This window comes from Bombina bombina, chromosome 5 (assembly GCF_027579735.1).
Source record: "Bombina bombina isolate aBomBom1 chromosome 5, aBomBom1.pri, whole genome shotgun sequence".
Taxonomy (NCBI): domain Eukaryota; kingdom Metazoa; phylum Chordata; class Amphibia; order Anura; family Bombinatoridae; genus Bombina; species Bombina bombina.
The window spans coordinates 213,899,034-213,915,004 of NC_069503.1; positions in this window are offsets into that span (position 1 = coordinate 213,899,034).

Consider the following 15,971-nt stretch of genomic DNA (forward strand, 5'->3'; position numbering starts at 1 on the left):
AATACTATTTCTATTCTAACACTGTGTTTTATAAATATAATATTCAAATTCGAATGTGACATTCGATTTGAATGTGATATTCGAATTTGAATGTGACATTCGAATTCGAATGTGACATTCGAAAACTGTAAATAACATTCGAAAATCGAATTTTTAAGAATATTCGTTCTTATCAACATTCTATTATGTAAATCGAATTTCTACAATAACATTCGTTCTAACATTCGAATTCGGATATAAACACATTCGCCCATCCCTAGTAATATGTAATATTTATTGTTGTCCCATGTATAGGAATAGTTGCCAGGACCGTCTTTAACACAGGGCAAAAGGGGCAGCTGCCCTGGGCCCAGTCTCTGTTGAGGGGCCCAAGAGTCCAAATAAGAGTCATACCAGACTGCTGATGTGACATGGGGAACACACACATTCAGTCCTAATACTGTCACAGTCAAAAGTACTCTGCTTATATTTTTTTTTTAAAACTGTGCCAGACCGTGCCGGTGTCATGTGACATGCCAAGTTAGTGCCATGTGCTGTTTTAGATGTGCACTGTGCAGCACTGAATGCAAAGCTCTAACTCAGCATCCAGCCATTTCCCACTGCATCAGAAAAGGTCCTACTGGGCTTACCACTGTTACCAGGTAACTGCTCTGGTGGTGGGGATTGTTTCTGGGTAGGGCTGACTGTAGGCGCATGCAGCAGAAAGCTGGAGCGGCAGGCACATGAGGATTTGAGCATCTGTGCAGCTGCATACACTGCTCTCTTCAGTCTTGAGGCTGTGTGACTCATCTCACACTGTATCCATGCAGCCTTGGACAGACAGCATCATGTCTACTGGTCCCCTTAGCCCTACTCTTTCTGCTGTGGCCCTAAGATCAACTAACTGAAATTTGCTAGGGGAATAGTGCTTTGTAGAAAGGTGTCAGTGGGAAGAATAAGTGAGTGCACACACGCCCCTCCCCATGCAGCATTGTCTAGTTCAGGGTGAGAGGGAACTTGTTCCTAGCAAAGAAGCTACATGTGCTGGTGTGGCTGATGTATAGCGTCATGCTGATACTTCACCCATTAATGTAGGGTTTATTTTTATAGTTATTTTCTCTCTGTCTCAGATTTTACAGCTTCCCATAGTAGTTCTGCTGTTCCAGTCAGTAAACCTATATTTGTCTGCACCTCCATGCTTCCTCCTTTACCTTGCTTTGCTCCTGTTGGCTGCCCTAAATCTCTTTAACCAGCTAACCTCACACCAGAATCACATTCAAAAGAATATTAAATGAATCCACAGTGGAGGAATGTATATATTTATTTACTTATTCGTTCTGCTTAGGTCCAGTTTCACATATTGCAATTTTTTTTTTTTTTTTAAATGATTAGCCCAGCAGTGGATGATCCACAGTGCAGAATTATATAACATTATTTAAGCGGTAACTTCAAAAATGTAAAAGTATTTTCAGATTTTGCAGTGAACGTTGGACTCCGCTCCAGGATCTACTGAGCGGGTCTTGGATATCCAAAGCGCTTTGCAGGCTTGCTGGCTAGTCACAGCCCGCCCGGTCGCGCCATTTGAAAAAATGTAGCTTACTCCCTCTCTGGTCTAGTAGCGGGAGCAAGCTACATTTATTCCAATAGCGTGACCGGGTGTGCTGTGACTAGCCAGCAAGCCCGCGAAAGGGCATTGGATATCCAAGACCTGCTCAGTAGATCCTGGAGCGGAGTCCAACGTTCACTGCAAAATCTGAAAATACTTTTACATTTTTGAAGTTACCGCTTAAATAATGTTATATAACATTATTCTGAACTTTTAGTGTCCCTTTCATATGCATAATTCCTCTTCTTTTGTACGCATGTCCGAAAATGTTTGAGTACAATGCCCCTTTAACAAATAAAAAAGTGACATCCATGTAATGTCCACCACTCCCTTGCTCCAGGCACAGTTTCAAATCATGGAATTCAAAATATTTGTGTTGGTTCCCCAGAGCTTCTATGTTACAAACATCACTGTCTTTGAGTTTGATGCAACTATTATCTGTTAAGCTGATTAGATACGTGATCAAAGTGTTGTTCTATTGGCTTTTGTTTGTTGTATAGTGGATCTAAAGATCTTCAGAGTCTTTAAAGAAGATGTCTGGTTTAACAGTTAGCTGCACTGACAAATTATCTTGATTCTTTAACTAGATGGTACCCAGATTAATCACTGTCTGTCAAAGAGAGGAGTGAGATGCTGTAGAAGACTTCAAGGGAGTGACAGTTCCAGTTACATATAAGTTTCAGTTTATATTTATTTTCACATAGAAAGTAGAAAAGTCTGGCACTAACTTGTAAGCACACAGCCAGATTAAAGAGCCAATCAATGCAGTAGAATTAAATAATTAACAAGTACATAATAAAAAGACAATGGTTTAACACCAAATAAGAAGTAATTATTTTTTATATTTAATATTTTAATAACGGACCATATAATATTTTTTTATGTGTGCTAAACCGATACTGCGTTAGACCTACATTGCAAAACACAAAGCGCCTTATGCATATTTTACATTCCTATGTTCTTCACATAGAAAACGATTATGTTTTTATATTAAATAGATATTTTTATATATATATATATATATATATATATATATATATATATATATATATATATATATATATATATATATATATATGTGTGTGTGTGTGTGTGATGTTAGGGATGGGTGAATGTGTTTAAATTCGAATTTGAATGTTATTGTTGAAATTCGATATACATAATAGAATATTGATAAGAACGAATATTCTTAAAAATTCTATTATCGAATGTTAGTTACAGTTTTCAAATGTCACATTCGAATTTGAATATTACATTTATAAAACACAATTGTTGACTAGAAATAATATTTCAAATTCGAATGTCACATTTGAATTCGAATGTCACATTCAAATTAGAATATTATATTTAAAAAACATAGTATTAGACTAGAAATACTATTTCGAATTTGAATGTGACACAGTTGTAGAATAGAAATACTATTTTGAGTTTGAATCTTACATTCGAATGCGAATGTCCCATTCAAATTCGAATATTACATTTCGAAATTGAATAAATACATAGCTAAACATTCTATTATTCGAACGAATATTTTCAAATTTTATTGATAAATTCGAAAATGAAAATTTGAAAATAGAATGTTAGAATGTTATATATACATTCGAAATTCAATTTGAACGAACGAATGTATCAAAATTTGTTTTGAATTTTTAGACACATTCACCCATCCCTAGATGATGTTAATGTAAAATATATATCTATACCTATTTATCTATAAGAATAGATATACAGGTAGATGTATATACTGATATATATAGAAATGTATTTACATTAAAAATAACATATTCCTGTATGTGACGAATGTTAGCGTGCAAGTGGTAAGTGTTAGTTTTTTTTTTTATATCCTCCATTAAAGTCTATGGGATAAATGCGTAAATGTGGTCGTGATTTTCAAAGTCCTAATTCAACTTGTAATACGTGTGCTAACCCGTTCGTCACAAAAAAATTGCTTCTAGCAAAGTTTACGTTTGCGAGGGAGCACTGTATAGTGCACCCCTTTTAATCTAGCCCTTTATTGGTACATAAATATAACAACTTATTGTCAAAGAAAGGGAATTAATTTAAAAATAACTAATATTTTTTTTTCTCATTTTTATTTTTGCTTGTGAAGCTTTCTCTCTGCACTTCAATACACTTGTGGGTTTCAATTAACAAATACTGTTTGAGTTTTAAATGCAGAAACAAGTTGATCAATATTAATATAAATTTAAGCATTGTAAACAGTGTTCATCATTAAGAAGTTTAAGTATGTGCTTGATGGAAAATGTAATGTTCGTTTAATTATAACATTTTATGACATGCTATCAATCATTTTAAGTTTTTTTATTTTCTTTGTGATTAATTCTCTGGATTGTGACTTCAAATGCTGACATCCCACTGTTGTGTTTTGGCAGTATAAACTTACAAAGCATACATCACAGTACACCTGCATCATAATTATCATCAGTATCATTATGAAATGTATTCAGGTCCTCATTATCCCCTGCAAAGAACATTTACATGTATCTGTTAAATGAAATGAACAAATCTCTAGTAGTGATATCAGAAGTAAATATATTATTTTAGTATTCTATGTGTGATAGCTTATGGGATTTTTGGAAAGGGATGTAAAATCTACAATTTTTCTTTTACAGTTCCAATATAGCATAGAATTTTACAAAGTTTCCTATTTGCTTCTTTTATCAAATAGACAACTTCTGTCTCATGATACTTTTTGTTAAATACCTAAGTAGGTAGAGTACCCGTGTCTAGAGAACTATATAGCAGCATTTTTGGATGAATGCTTTTGAGAACTACCTGTAGATGGCACAAGTGTTAAATGCATCCTTGCAAAATTGCTACCATATAGTTCTCTAGACACAAGCACCCTCCTTAGACTATCTATCTGCTTTTCAACAAAGGATATAAATAGAGCAAAGGAACTTTGATAATACATATGAATTGGAAAGGTTTCTTTAAAATTGTTCACTCTGAATCACGAAAGAAACAAATTGTTTTGCATATCCTTTTAAAGCAGGGGTATCAAACTCAAAGTATCTTGGGGCCAGTGGCCAAGTGTTCTTCTCCCATGGTGGCCGCTTGAACTGAGTAAGTGCTTTAGGAACTGGATATACTAGGAAATGGAAGTGACATTTAGCCTAATAATAGTGCATGGTGGGAGTTGTAGTCCACAATAGACATACCCAGTAGTTTACATTTACCTTGTGAGTGCCAAGTGAAGGGATCGTTCTGGAACTGTATAGCAATGTAGAAAGTGAGATTTACCCAATGCAATGCATGGGGGGAGTCTACACTGGACTCTTGTCTTTATAACTATCTTGTGAGTGCTTACATAGAACATCAACTTGTTACACCATAAAAATAATATTAATGGTTTACCTTTTATACACGGGAGGGCCAGATGAAACTTTGTCCCCACGGCCTGTTCTTTGAGACCACTGCTTTAAAGGGTGATGAAACCCATAATTTTTCTATTGTGATTCAGACAGAGCATGTAACTTTAAAAAGGTTTCAAATTTACTTCTATCACATTTTCTTTGAGCTTACCTCCCTGATTTTCAACAAAGGATACCAAGAGAACAAATACAATTTGATAATAGAAGTAAATTGGAAAGTTGATTAAAAGTATATTCTCTATATGAATGACAAAAGAAAAATCTGGGGTTTATGTCCCTTTAAACAATAATATCCCTTTAATTTGCTTTATTAAAACTTTAGTATCCAGGATTATTTTACTTACAATAAAAATGGTTGAATATATCAATGACTTATGTTGAGACTGAACACAACTGCTTAATCTCAAAGTCAAAATTTAGGGTTTTGTTTCTAGATTACATTTTATTCTTATGAGACTAAGGATGCTGATTTCCCTGAGTGTTTGCTTATGGTTGACTAAGAATATTTCAGAAATGTATTCCATCTGGTTCTCATCCACCATCTGCAGACAAATACATTTGAGATCACATTCTGATGCTTTACTATGTTAAAATAAGAAACGGCTACTTCAGCACATTTTCCCATGCAATTTACATGTAGTCAATTACTGTTCATTTAGAAATGCAGGTATTATTTCATCTCTCGAGTGGCCTAAAGCACACACACAATCATATAATACGTAACCATGACAAACTATTTTGCTGAAATGTTTAAATAATGTTTCTAAGTATATTGCATGCAAAAAATACCATTGTCTTGAGTTTTTAACCTCATTTAGGAAAAATAAAAGCTGCTACTGTGAGACATTTGAGGTCAGAACGATGATTCCTTGCAGAATTCTTAAAGAAATAAAATCAGTTGAAAACTATAGGTTGCTTAGAGCATTCTTTATTTTGATGGATTAGAAGGCAAAAAACAGTGACTTGCAATGTATTAGGAAATGAATTTAAATGTAGATTTTTAAAATATTATTATAAAAGTCTAATGTGAATTAAGCTCCTATTTATTATTATTATTATTATTATTATTATTATTATTATTATTATTTCTAGCAGTAATTATATTGAGAGCTTGATTTATTTTTCGACTTTAGATATTATATTTTTATACTGTATATAGGAAGACCAATTTAAATAACTATAAATTAAATGAAATTAAATGAAATAACAAGCGAGAGAATTTCTCTCTCAAACACATTTTATTCATAACAACACACAAGCGCACTTTAATGCACTTATAAAAGTAAATAGTTTCAGAATCATTCCCCTTTTTTCTCATTCTCTGTTTCTTTTTAATCTCCTGTTTGTTCCTGAAATTCTGCTCCAATGGCTTAAAGGGACAGTCTACAATATATTTTTTATTGTTTTAAAAGATAGATAATCCCTTTATTACCCATTCCCCAGTTTTACACAACCAACACAGTTATATTAATATACGTTTTACCTCTGTGATTACCTTGTATCTAAGCCTCTTCTGGCAGCCCCCTGATCACCTGACTTTTTATTTATTATCTATTGACTTACATTTTAGTACTGTGTTGTGCTAATTCTTAAATAACTCTGTGGTTGTAGTACACAAAAAAACACAAAAGGAAGGTTAGAGAACCCACTCGTGTTAAGAATGCACAAATAGCACTTTGTCTTGTAGTTCCCAAAAACTGGAAAGGGAATAGACAACTAACAGCTTCCAAAAGCTTAAAAAAGGCCAGATAACTTATAACATATGTGAAATGTTGTTGTTAAAACCTAACATTTAATAAATTCTATAAAATAGGATAGCGAACTTAAAAACACACTCAGGTACTTGTCTGCAGCAGAATATATTGTGCCATGAAAAAATATTACTTAACCAACCTCAGGTAATGGAAATTAATTGAGAGTTTCCTAAGTCTGTTTGCACCGTCTTAAAGGGACATTATACACTCATTTTTTCTTTGCATAAATGTTTTGTAGATGATCTATTTATAAAGCCCATAAAGTTTTTTTTTTAAATTAATGTATAGTTTTGCTTATTTTTAAATAACATTGCTCTGATTTTCAGACTCCTAACCAAGCCCCAAAGTTTTATGTGAATACCGTCAGCTACCTTCTCCAGCTTGCTGCTGTTTGTGTAAAGGGTCTTTTCATATGCAAAAGAAGGGGGAGGGGGGGAGTGTCTTATTTGCCACTTGCAGTGGGCTTTCCAGCTACCTTTTCAACAGAGCCAAACTGACAGCTTCTAAGTAAGTTTTTAAATAGTTTTATACTGGATTTTTATATCAGTATCTGTGCATCTTATTCTTTATAGTAGTGTCTATTACATGCAGTTATATGAAAATGAGTGTATACTGTCCCTTTACCTACAGGGAGGGCAGAATTATTAGGCAAATTAGTATTTTGACCACATCATCCTCTTTATGCATGTCGTCTTACTTCAAGCTGTATAGGCTCGAAAGCCTATTACCAATTAAGCATATTAGGTGATGTGCATCTCTGTAATGAGAAGGGGTGTGGTCTAATGACATCAACACCCTATATCAGGTGTGCATAATTATTAGGCAACTTCCTTTCCTTTGGCAAAATGGGTCAAAAGAAGGACTTGACAGGCTCAGAAAAGTCAAAAATAGTGAGATATCTTGCAGAGGGATGCAGCACTCTTAAAATTGCAAAACTTCTGAAGCGTAATCATCGAACAATCAAGCATTTCATTCAAAATAGTCAACAGGGTCGCAAGAAGCGTGTGGAAAAACCAAGGCGCAAAATAACTGCCCATGAACTGAGAAAAGTCAAGCGTGCAGCTGCCAAGATGCCACTTGCCACCAGTTTGGCCATATTTCAGAGCTGCAACATAACTGGAGTGCCCAAAAGCACAAGGTGTGCAATACTCAGAGACATGGCCAAGGTAAGAAAGGCTGAAAGACGACCACCACTGAACAAGACACACAAGCTGAAACGTCAAGACTGGGCCAAGAAATATCTCAAGACTGATTTTTCTAAGGTTTTATGGACTGATGAAATGAGAGTGAGTCTTGATGGGCCAGATGGATGGGCCCGTGGCTGGATTGGTAAAGGGCAGAGAGCTCCAGTCCGACTCAGACGCCAGCAAGGTGGAGGTGGAGTACTGGTTTGGGCTGGTATCATCAAAGATGAGCTTGTGGGGCCTTTTCAGGTTGAGGATGGAGTCAAGCTCAACTCCCAGTCCTACTGCCAGTTTCTGGAAGACACCTTCTTCAAGCAGTGGTACAGGAAGAAGTCTGCATCCTTCAAGAAAAACATGATTTTCATGCAGGACAATGCTCCATCACACGCGTCCAAGTACTCCACAGCGTGGCTGTCAAGAAAGGGTATAAAAGAAGAAAATCTAATGACATGGCCTCCTTGTTCACCTGATCTGAACCCCATTGAGAACCTGTGGCCCATCATCAAATGTGAGATTTACAAGGAGGAAAAACAGTACACCTCTCTGAACAGTGTCTGGGAGGCTGTGGTTGCTGCTGCATGCAATGTTGATGGTGAACAGATCAAAACACTGACAGAATCCATGGATGGCAGGCTTTTGAGTGTCCTTGCAAAGAAAGGTGGCTATATTGGTCACTGATTTGTTTTTGTTTTGTTTTTGAATGTCAGAAATGTATATTTGTGAATGTTGAGATGTTATATTGGTTTCACTGGTAAAAATAAATAATTGAAATGGGTATATATTTGTTTTTTGTTAAGTTGCCTAATAATTATGCACAGTAATAGTCACCTGCACACACAGATATCCCCCTAAAATAGCTAAAACTAAAAACAAACTAAAAACTACTTCCAAAAATATTCAGCTTTGATATTAATGAGTTTTTTGGGTTCATTGAGAACATGGTTGTTGTTCAATAATAAAATTAATCCTCAAAAATACAACTTGCCTAATAATTCTGCACTCCCTGTATAATGGAGAATGGGTTAATGGTATGACCTAGGTCAGGTTCTCTACACTTGTATTAAATACACCTCTATACCGTGTCCTGGGGTGTCTAGGGGAGACTTACTTAAGAGTCATGATAGTTAAGTGAGGAATCAAATTATATGACATGTAAACTGTTGCTTTAAATATAATTTGCGTTAGAGTAATATGGTAAACTTGCAACTCAGCTATTGCTTTGAATATATTATACGTTAGAATTAGTATAGTATACTTGCAATTCAATGAGTGAATACTGATTGCACAAGTAACAATTGTGTCTATTATAAATATCAAATAAACATTAATTGGTCACCATATACCTTTTCTATTGAACTATTGTGTAAAGCTGACACAGTCATATAAGTCTTAAATTACAAAAGTCTTTTGAAGAACTTGGATGATTGCAAAGGACCAAATGCCTCTATGGAGTTTGTCTTCAAGCATGCAGACATTATCAAGAGGTGGTGTGACTAATTAGAAGCGCTCTACTGCAACATTATTATTATTATCAGTTATTTGTAGTGTGCCAACAGATTCTATGGCGCTATAAATATAGGTATGATATTCAAGGTAACAATTATGGGAATCAAATGGATAGAGGGCCCTGCCAAGAGTTGCACTATTGTAAATCAGCTCTCATGAAAGTGATCTACAAAACAGCTGGACTCGTAGGCTTTAGATGCCAAAGGGATTCAAGGGGATGATAAAAGGAGGAGAGGAACTAAGATAAGAACATGTTAGTGTATATTGTATAGCTGTGTCTTGTGTGAGAAAGTGGCAAATGTGGACCTTTTTTAAGGTGGAAACTTCAGAAATTAGCCATAGACTGGATGTGGGTAATCAAGGAGGTCTGAGTCAAGGGTAACCCCAAGACATCTGGCATAGTGATTGGGGTAATGTTATTATCAACAGTTATAGAAAGTTGGAGGGTAGAGATTTTGGGAGGGGGCTCAGTTTTGGAGAGATTTAGCTTAAGATATTGAGAGGTCATCAAGGATAAAATATTAGAAATACAGTTAGTGACACAAATTAGAAAGGAAGGGGATAGGTTTGGTGCAGAGAGAAAGATTTGGGTATCAGCATACAAATGATATTAAAATCTGTGTGACTTTAATTGAGAAAAGAAGGGGACCAAGGACAGAGCCTTGTGGTACCAACCCCAACAGAAAGTGGTGAGGGGTCAGAGGATGCTCCAGAGAAGGCTACACTAGAGGTCCAGTTAGACAGGTAGGAGGAGAACCATGAGAGGGCTGTATCACAGATACCGAAGTTAAGTATTGAGAAGGATTAACAGTAAGAAGTGGCCTTTTGATTTTGCTGTAATTAAGTTGTTGCTAATGTGCTGGGGGTAAATACAGATTGCAATGGATGAAGGAGGGAGTTTAATATGAGAAAAAGTGATAAACATGTACAGTATATACAAGCCTTTCCAGAAGTTTTGTAAGAGTAGGTAAATAGCGCGGTAGTTAGATGGGAATGATGGATTGAGAGAAGCTTTTTTTTGAGGAAAGGTGTGATTAGTGCATGTTTGAGGGAAGAGGCAAATATACCAGTGCTAAGGGAGAGATTGAAAATATGTTCAAGGATTGAAGTAAGAGTAGGAGAAGGGGGGCAGTAGTGATGTGGGATGGGATTCGAGGGGATAGGTAGTGAAGTGAGAGGAAGATATAAAGGCAGAAACTTCCTCAGTAACAGATGTGAAAGTGCTGAATCTGTGGCTTTGTGGGTTTTGGACGTCAGCGAACAGTTGAGGGGTTTGGAGGCTAGTATGTCTAGAGATGATTTAGTTTCTGATGGAATCAATTTTGTTGTTGAAGTGGCTGGCAAACTCTCGAGCTGATAGAGTTGAGGGTGGGCGCATTCTATTGGCTGATTGGAACAGCCAATAGAATGCAAGCTCAATCCTATTGGCTGATTGGATCAGCCAATAGGATTGAAGTTCAATCCTATTGGCTGATTGCATCAGCCAATAGGATATTTTTTACCTTAATTCCGATTGGCTGATAGAATTCTATCAGCCAATCGGAATCTAAGGAATGCCATCTTGGATGACGTCACTTAAAGGAACCTTCATTCGTCGGGTAGTCGTCGGCAGAAGAGGATGCTCCGCGTCGGATGACTTGAAGATGGACCCCGCCCTGGATGGATGAAGTTAAAAGATGCCATCTGGATGAAGACTTCTGCCCGTCTGGAGGACCACTTCTCCCGGCTTGGATGAAGACTTCTCCCGGCTTCGTTGAGGACTTCTTTCCCGCTTCGTTGAGGACTTCTCCCGGCTTCGTTGAGGATGGATGTCGGATCTTCAAAACTGTAAGTGGATCTTCAGGGGTTAGTGTTAGGTTTTTTAAGGGTTTATTGGGTGGGTTTTATTTTTAGGTTAGGGCTTTGGGCTGCAATAGAGCTAAATGCCCTTTTAAGGGCAATGCCCATCCAAATGCCCTTTTCAGGGCAATGGGGAGCTTAGGTTTTTTTTAGTTAGGGTTTTATTTGGGGGGTTGGTTGTGTGGGTGGTGGGTTTTACTGTTGAGGGCAAATATTCTCTGTGAAATGAATCACAAAAACAAAGGCGCCTTCTAGTGTGATATAGTAAGAGCAAACAAATAATGCAATAGTTGAAATGGTACTCACAAACGGAGCAGCACTCAGTTGTGCTAAATCAAGCAGATTGGGGTCTCACAGTGTTCCAGCTCACTGTTACTGCCAGATTGCTGGAAACTCCTATGTCCAACAGGACCGGAATAAGCTCAGACTCTCAGGATGAAGTAGTAAAAGCACAATTTAATGGCAAATATAAAAATCAAAGTGTCTACAATATGACACTAGATATTTAAAACAAATAAGCAACGCGTTTCTCAGACTGCTGTCTGTTTCATCAGGCTTCTCAGAAAATGTTGGTAATGCCAGTTGTAAAAGGCATTTTGATCATAGTAAAGGAAATGATTAAATAAATGACAGAAAAGCACAAGTGAAAGTTGTTATTGCACTCAAAGTAAACTGAAAGCAAATCATTGCTTCAACTGCTAGAGCAAAATGTGACAGTCTTGCAATCTGCTAGGTGGATCTGCTGCGCTATATCTAGAAGCAATTAAACAGCTGTTGGTGAGCCAAACCTGATTAATACCTTCAATGTAAACTTGGTCAAAGGGTTTCCTGTCTTCGTATCTGATAAATATAATAGTTTTAATTTAATCTGCTATTTCTAAACATAAACTAACATGGAAAATGCTTCCTTTCTAGTAAATCTTTTAAAAGCTTTATTTTTTCTAGTAAATCTCTTTTAAAATAGAGATTCCCAGAAACCTTTTGATAGAGCTGTCATTTAAACATCAGAGTTGATCCTAAAACTTTCCACTCTTTGCTATTAGATTCCTAACATTCCTAATTTCCCTACATTATTTGATTTCTAAATGACAAGCAAACATATATATTTATGTTCTGTATTTCACTGTTAAATCAATATTCTAGTCTGTTTTATTTTTTCTGTAGAAGATAGAATGGGCAGTGGATAAACTGTACACAGTCAAAAGAGCTTTACTGCAAGTACATCACTCTCACTTTTGTGCTTCTACAGAAATAAGTAATGGGAGTATGCACTGTATAATGTCCCTTTTTAATAGTCATGCACAATTTTTTTCTTTTTACAAAAATAAAAAAATAAAATAAAAACAGATCCATAAAGGCCACTAAAATAAATATGCAAGGATGTAACTAAATCTCACTGGGCCCAGGACAGAGGCTGCAGCTAGGCCTTCCATTTCTACAGTGCCCTTTCTGGCTGTTTGAGATTAGCAGAAGTGAAGCAAAACTTCTTCTCTGCATATGTGAGCTGTTCTTCTCCCTTGGCTAGTCTGCTCTAAAAGATTTGCACTTGTGCAGATTTGCTGCACAAATATGGTGGTAGCTTTATTCTGTATGGCCACACTGTGATAGCCATCTTGTGAACCCTGACACCATATTTGTAAAGGCACTTTCCTTACAGATAGCGAGATTACAAGTCTGTGCGTTCTTTTTTTAACGCTGAAAATATGGTACACTCCTAAAAATTACGTTTTTGAATGGGATTCCCATAGCACTGATATTACGAGTTTTGCGGTGAGGCTAAAAAGCGAGCATTACACTCTAAAACGACGAGATCTTTAACGCAATCTAAAGTCAGTAGTTATGAGTTTTACGCTACAAATCAGTAACATAAAACTCATAGCTAAAGTGTTAAAAAGTACACTAACATCCATAAACTACCTATTAACCCCTAATCCTCCCGCATTGCAAACACTATATTACATTTATTAACCCCTAATCTGCCGCTCCCGATATCGCCACCACTTTAAAAAAAATATTAACCCCTATTCCTCTGCTCCCTGACATTGTCACCACTATAATAAACGTATTAACCACTAAACTGCCACCCTCCCACTTCGCAAAAACTATTCAAATATAATTAACCCCTAATCTGTCATCTGCCTACATCACCCCCACTATACTAAAGTTATTAAGCCCTACACCGCCGCCACTATAATAAACCTATTAACCCCTAAACCGCAAGCCCCCCACAACAAAATATACTAAACTAAACTATTAACCCCTAAATCAAAAGCCCCCACATTGCAATAAACTAATTTAAACTAGTAACCCCTAGACCTAACAACCCCCTAACTTTAGATTAAAATTACAATTTCCCTATCTTAAATTAAATTAAAACTTACCTGTCAAATTAAAAAAACTAAGTTTAAACTAACAATTAACTAATATAACTATTAAACTAAAATTAAACTATAAATTAACTAAAACTAAACTACACATTAAAAAATACTAACACTACTCTAAAAATTACAAAGTATCTAAATACAAAAAAATCCATTATATTATTATTATTTTTTTATTTTATTTTTTTAAATATTATTATTGAGGATTAATATAGACATACACAAATTCTGGCATATAATATCACATACTTACAGATAATATATTCCATAGCAATGGATTAACATGCATGTAGAATTGTAGATAAATGAATACATAAACAATAAAATAAAATACCATTAATAGTACATACGTAGCTACCAATATTTCTAAATAAATGTATTATGGTCAAATATAGCCAGAAAAAGAAAGAGACTAACTAATACTAATCCTCAGGTTTTCTACCTCCTGTGGCAAGAGTGAAGCCACTTTTGGGCTCCCAAAATATAAAATGCAAAGTACAGGAGGATAATATTAATATCAGATCTCTTATAGACCTGTTAAGGGCTATTGTAACATAGTAATCAATACTATGTCTAATGCTTCAAATACTTAGGTCACTTTTGGACCTATATATCATGACTAGAACATAGCAGATATATATAAAGGACTAAAAAATAGTAAACCGACTATACAGGAGGGTCAATGTAGTACTTAGGCCACTTTTGGACCTCTAGATCATAATTAAAACATAGCATATTTATATATATATATATATATATATATATATATATATATATATATATATATATATAGGACTAAGAAATAGCAAACCAACTATAGAGGAGGGTCGATTCAAATATGCTGGGCACAAATACACGGATGAAACTATAGAGGGGTTAGAGAAATATGTAACCTATCAAGTGCTCTGAGAAACCTGAGTCAGTGAGCTTCATGAATATTTAAGAGTACCTCAGGACTACACTAGCTAACTACTGAGTTATATAGGTGAAGGGGCAAATATAAAGCGGGACTCCCCCTCTGATTTTAATACTACGAAATACCCCTAACACTGACTCCTCCTGTTATTCCCTTGTACTATATTTACTTAGAAAACCTGAGCTGAGACCTTAATATACATATAGGGCACGTAGCATATATATGTGAGCTTAATTAAAATGTGCAACACTATAAAATATCAAGCTGAACATTAATTAAACTAAATAAGGCAAACTAAACATTCTATGTATAGCAGGGGCCTTAGACTTATAAGCAGCCATAACGTCTAGTATATTAACCCTGACTTGTTACAGGGTATGGAGAAGGACTCTAGCAAATATCATACCAGTCGACAAATGCAGTTCAAAGAGTCCAGCTACATCTGCCGCTTAATTAATGCTTTACCCGATCCCAACAGTGTTATAAGTGCTATGGTGGCAGGCAGACTCTGGGCTAAAGCAAAGGCCAAACGGAGCAGGGCTCGGCCCTCTATCAGTAACCTCCAATGGTAGGGTTTTGCACCGTAACATACACAATCCACCCTCCATAAGTCCCACTGACTTGCAGCTCCTATAGTCCTGTATCAATAAATTCTAGCTAGACCCCTGATCCAAAAAGTCTATGTTACCTGCCGCGATCGGCCGCCTCGCAGCAGGTTCTGATTGTTGTTTACCGAACAGGGGGGCCATGATCCAAGGTTGTATTTCAGTATAGTGCGTCGTGAGCTGGTGAGCGTTACCAAAAATGCCTGACTCTTGGCAGCTAAATTCGTCCAGGATAGCATCCTGTAATAGCATGTATGTTGTAGTCAGCGTTGCTCTCCGATCTGTCTCCTGTACCCCGTTCTCCTGTTGTGGGTGCGCCCCATGCCGGGCTATGGCGTCAGGGTCCCGATTGGTAAGTGGAATCTCTGTTTCTTGAGGTAAAACCGCCTCAATTGTAGATGATGGCTGAGATAATAGGGCCTTTTCAGATCTCAGATGGTAGACTTTCGTTGAACCAACCGCTCTTTCTGTAATAGTCTCCTCCATAGACTGACGCAGGGCTCGTATCACTTCTTCCTCCACACGAGCAAAACGAGCACTTAGTAACTCTATAAGTTCGTAGCTAGAATTGCCCTCCATAATGAATTTGAACAAGTATTCTTACTGCAGCACAGCTGGCTGGGTGTACTGATAAATCAGAGTAAAGGGGGGTAGAGAAAGGTATAGGCCGCTCCCCGACCTCCGCTGCACACCTTCTCTATTCCGGACTGTTTGTCCTTGCTAGTGTACAAATGTCACATGTAACTGTTGCAGGAATAATGCTTGGCATAAATCTCTTGAAAAAAATAAGGTCTAACCGCTTCTAG